This window comes from Pygoscelis adeliae, unplaced genomic scaffold (assembly GCF_000699105.1).
Source record: "Pygoscelis adeliae isolate BGI_AS28 unplaced genomic scaffold, ASM69910v1 Scaffold120, whole genome shotgun sequence".
Classification (NCBI taxonomy): Eukaryota; Metazoa; Chordata; class Aves; order Sphenisciformes; family Spheniscidae; genus Pygoscelis; species Pygoscelis adeliae.
In genome coordinates, this window is record NW_008824032.1 from 925,341 (window position 1) to 930,775 (window position 5,435).

Sequence of the window (5,435 nt, forward strand, 5' to 3'; positions counted from 1 at the left end):
AAAAGTTTGCAATGTGAGCCTTGACAATTAACAAAGTTACACCTAACCCTTCCCGTCACCGAAGATCCCTGTAAATGTCTCTGAAGAGTTCTTAGGGCTCTGTGGTTTTGGAAAGGAAATGAGACATTTGGCAGGGCTGCTGTCGAAGGCATAACCTTTTCCTGGCCCTGTGAAGCCCTTTACAGGTTTGATTGAGTTATGAGGCATTGCGAATTGCTATTTTCTGTTTGCGTTTCATTCAACCCAGCTTGGTTTGGCTTACTGCCCAAACCCCTCCATATTCTCGTGTAAGCCCTGGTGCAGTCTCCTGCAAGCAATGCGCACTCAACAGGCATCCCCGCAAGGGATCCAAAATGGATCCCGCTCCTCCTCCTCCCCAGCTTCAAGTAATTCTCCTTGCCAAAGGTGGACTGTCCTGCACAGGCAGCCAGAAGATCACGGGCTCCAGTTCCTCTTCTGTTGATGGACGCAGATAAGTTCTCTCCTTCCCAGGCTGTAGTGTGGAGCAACTCTTCACGGGTTACAAAACTGGAATCAAGTCCACCTCAAATGAGATGCACTCAAGTTTTACCTACTTAAGTATACACCCTTAGTCTCTCTTAGAAAGCTGGGTAAATGTTTGTCCTTGGCTCAGGAGAGCATTTACACGTTAGATTGAGGGTCTGAGAAAATAAACTTTCCTAGATGGCAACAGAAGCAGAGGAAACGGGAACAGGACCAAGTTGTCTGGGATGGTGTTTGGGGGCTTGGCCAGGACTGTAAATGACAAATGAGTTATGTGCCCCAAAGGCTTGCACATGCCGGGGCTGCACACACAGGTACACCCAGCACATGTCCCAACAGCAGGGAGGCAATTTCCAGTGAGACAGGGAAGTCTGGGAGGTGCCTCCAAATCCACAGAGGGCTGAAGGGTTTTGTCACTTCAGCTGGTGCTCAACGGCAGAGCAAGCTCCAGGATGGGCAGCCCGAGTCCGGGGCTCCTGTCTGCTTGAGAGGGCTAAAAGCAGCTAAGGTCCAGCTAGCCATCCCTGGGGCCAGTGACAGGAGAAGGGAGAGCTGAAGGCTCCCAGCATCCATGCCACTGAAGAAAAAGAGCTAACACCACCATTACTTCAGCAGCGTTTCTTTAGCTAGCAGACATTTAAGGCCTGATCCAGTCCTCACTGAGATTAGCTGCTGATACTCAGCTGTCAATAGTTACCACGGTCTCTTCCCTTTCTTTTGTATTATTCCTCTCTTGGGGGGAAAAAAAAAAAACCACACTACCTGGTTTTATTATCTACTACTCCCGATCTTCTCCGACTGTAACATCCCAGTAATCTCAGGTGGATTCAGACCTGGTCCAAGCAGGACGGGAGGTGCAGCAGGCAGAACATGGCTATGGTACGTGTCACAGGAGTCCCCCCTGAGCTAGCCAGTGATGATTTGGGGGTGGAGGGGAATAGCACTGATGTAGCCTCCTCTCTCCACCGAGGCTCTGCCTAGGCATTGCCTGGTAGACCATCCACCTAGTTGGAGGCACTGAGTGCAAAGATGTCAAGGTGCATGGCTGGATCATTCAGTCTCAAAGAAGAAATGAATTAAAAACTCTGCCACCCATCAGGACCACAAATGCTGCAAGAAGGGGCAATTTGACAGCATCTGTACTTTTAAATAAAATGGGACAGTGCCTGTTCTCTGGTCCTGGGGGTGATTTGCATTACACAGCTTGCACCCGGATGACAAAATTCTCCTACCCTCGAAAGGGGATGGACACATCTAACCTGGCCACTGGCAATCAGCATGGTCCTATGCTAACTCCTCAACCATGCTCAGGCATCATCTGGGAGAGCACTCGTTGGCACAGACCAAAGACCGTACAAAGGAACGCCATGGTAATGGACAGCCAGTGCTGTGCGCCAGTGTTGTTACTGTAGACACAGACTGCGTTATCTTCCACTAGATGCCAGACCATGGAAAGTACGTTTGGAGTGAGACGTCAGTTCCTCCTTTAGTCTAAGTACAGATGTTCTGAAGTTCAAACCTCTTGTTTTCTTCAGTTTGGAACTGTTGGAAGTACACAGTGACTATTCCTCAAGTCATTTTTTGAAATGTAGGAACTACATCCAAAATCCTACATGAAATCAAAGGCATTTGGTTGCAAAGAAAAGGATTTAGAAGTCAGAAGATGTGAGAATTAAACTGAGTCCGTTTCTCTGCAATTCATTAGTTCTGTGTTCCCATCCTGGTTTTCCTCTTCCCCCTTCTGCAAAGGGACGGGTTAGCACTGGAGGGAGGACCCAGGGTGGCAAAACAAACACAGCTGCTTTCTAACACATTGCAAATGCTAGAAAGTGTCCTGAAAGTAAGATGGGATGATAACCAATGGATCCCTCTTGACAGGTGAAGATCACTCAGAAGGGAGTGCCCACTGGAGCAGTATAGCCAGGGGACACACAGCGTAGGTAGGAAGTCAGAAGTTGGCATATTTATATATACTGCCCAGTGAATGACAGTCCCAGGCAATACATTTTTAATTCCTGTCTCCATTTCCCTCATTTATAAAATGAAAGGAAAACATTCCCAGAAATTTAATCGGGGTTAACAACTGTGTAGTATCTTGAAAACACAAAGTTTCATCCAAAATACTGCAATCAGACAACCTGAAGTACAACATTTCCCAGTGGCTAAGTACCTGACTTCATGTTTGAACCCTGGTGCCTTTCTATAGGGCAGGCTGGAGACAGGGAGGGAAGGGAGGGGAAGGGTGCTGTGTTTAGTGTTAGACAGCAGTAAATGAATAGGTCAGGGTTCAGGTTGCATGTCACAGTCTTATTGTCAGTCTTTTGATTGAGCGTGACACTACTGTTAAAAGGGAAAATGATTGCGTGAGCGAACGGATTAGGATGCCAAAATGGCTGAATACCAAGATGGCAGTGGGCAAACACTTGCGGCTAATATTACCGCGGGTGCGACTATTCCCATGACTTGCAAATTTTTTTTTACTCAGTAAGTTTTGTTGAGAAGAAAAATATTTATGCGACACCAAATGAAAGGTAGTTTTGAAGCACAGGCATTTTTCTGTCTCCTACAACATAATTGCAACACTGGGTGGATGCAGGGGCTGTGAACTCAGTCTGGAAGGTGGATTAATCAAGGAATAAGACTGTAGACCTGGTCAAATAATCATACTCCAGTTAAAACTCTTGCCTACCCAGTGGATGAAGTTTAACTACATCCCTCCCCCAATACTAACGTGAAGCTGGGGACTGAAATACTCATGAGCCCAGGCTGAAGGCAGTGAGCGTTAGCTAAAGCTTCCTCCACCTGCTCGCCCAGCTCCCGTGGGCCACTCCTGCACCACTGCACTCCCCCGCCATGATGAGAGCACACACCTCCCTGTCCTCTGCAGCCCCCCAACACTGCGTGTGTGACAGGAGTAATGGCTTTAAACTGAAAGAGAGTAGATTTAGATGGGACATACGGAAGACACTTTTTACGATGAGGGTGGCGAGACACTGGAGCAGGTTGCCCAGAGAAGTTGTGGATGCCCCATCATTGGAAGTGTTCAAGGCCAGGTTGGACGGGGCTTTGAGCAACCTGGGCTAGTGAAAGATGTCCCTGACCACGGCAGGGGGATTGGAACTAGATGATCTTTAAAGGTCCCTTCCAGCCCAAACTGTCCTGTGATTCTATGCCTAAAATAATACCTCCCAGACTCCATCTGAGCCAAGAGCCGTAATCCTTTTCTTATATGTACTTGTTGACTTATTTGTCAACAGTACTTGTTGACAAATTCACTTATCATGCTACACCTAAGTGCTCCTTCTCCCCAGTAAAACGATAAATAAAAATTAAAATGCTCGTATTTCAGGAAAGGGTGCCAAATAAGAGTACTAAAAATAAACTGGCAGAGTGCTGGCAGTCTTGGGAGATAAAGCCAGTTTACATTTTATTAAGTCTATATTAATGTTTTGTTTTCTTAATTCTGCACAACCATGAGGACTTAAGAATGTTATTTTAAGTATGAAGGCTGTAATTCTGGATCCTCCATTCAATGAAAAACATATCTGAGAAAAAAAAAATTCTGATGAGCAGAGTGAAATACAAACAATTAGAGCTAAAGCAAGGTAATAAATAATAAAAACATTCATGCATTTAACAATAGCTTAATTTACAGCATAGAAGGAGATATTAATTTTTGCAGAAGCAACTGAAAATAAAGTTTGATTCACTAAATGAAGGTTAGATGTACTAAAGAAGGTTATATTAATCGTAAAACGATTCCTGAGGGCACACTAAAATGACTGTAAGTATGTAACAGATTTACTTAAAAATCTCAGAAGAATCATTCAGTCTCCCCAGAGGAGGGCCTCTCGATCTCTGGGAGACACAGGCTGGCAGAGCCTAGTGGAGGATCACAAAACACACCACACTGGGCTCTTCCCTCTGCGAGTGGGACGGAGGCCTACAGAGGCATGATGCAGAGGAAGGACACATCACACTCTCCATACTCACTATTTTAAGAAGTGCAGCGCCTGAGCACACCTCACCTGTGGAGCTGTTCGGGTTTAAGGGTCTACTGTAATACTTAACACCGCTCTTTTTATACATAGATGTCCCTTTACTAAGGAATGGAAAGTAAATTACTCAAAGACATTGCAGGCTAGTTGCCCAGAGACTCAAAGGAAGATGTTGGCTGGAAGTGACCTCTGCAGGTCCCTGCTCCAAACTCCTGCTCACAGCTGGGCTGACCCCAAATCTAGATGGGGTTGCTCAGGGCCTCGTCCAGGCAAGTCCTGAACAACTCCAGGAGCGAAGCTTCCCCAGCTGACCTTGGACATGCATTCCAGTGCTGAAACACCCATTACCAGTCGTAATTTCCTTGTTGCAATTTGTGACCATGACTCCACGTACCATAGCTCCTCACTGTTAGTACACGGAAGTTATCCACCTGTCAACCCATCATGGTTCCAGACTTCCACTGCAAGCCTTTACTGGGGAAAATTGCTGGTAACTTTGCAGCTGCAGGACATATAGAAGAATACAGGAAACCAGAAGCTGAATGCAAAGTCAGGGCAGCCACATCATCCATCCCTCCCTTCAGTAACAGACCAGTGAAAAGCATGGTCACCCCTTTCTGCCAAGACCCCGCATCGTTCTGAAGGTGGCAGAGGGAGGTCCGGGCAAGGATATGACTCTGCTCAGAGCCCTCAGTCCCAGGCAAACTAGTCAAAGTGTAGAGAAGAAGCTAGAAGGATCAAACTCTGCAAACGGATTTGAATGAATTAAGTGCTGAAAGTATCAGGCTAGGTGGATGAAAGCCTGCTGGATCCTCACAAGGATCAATGTCCTACCTCCCAACAGCATTAAATTAGGAGACACTGTCAGTATCGCAGATAATCATGATTTAAGAGAGAACTTAAGAGAATAAAACACTGAAAAAAAAGACAGGA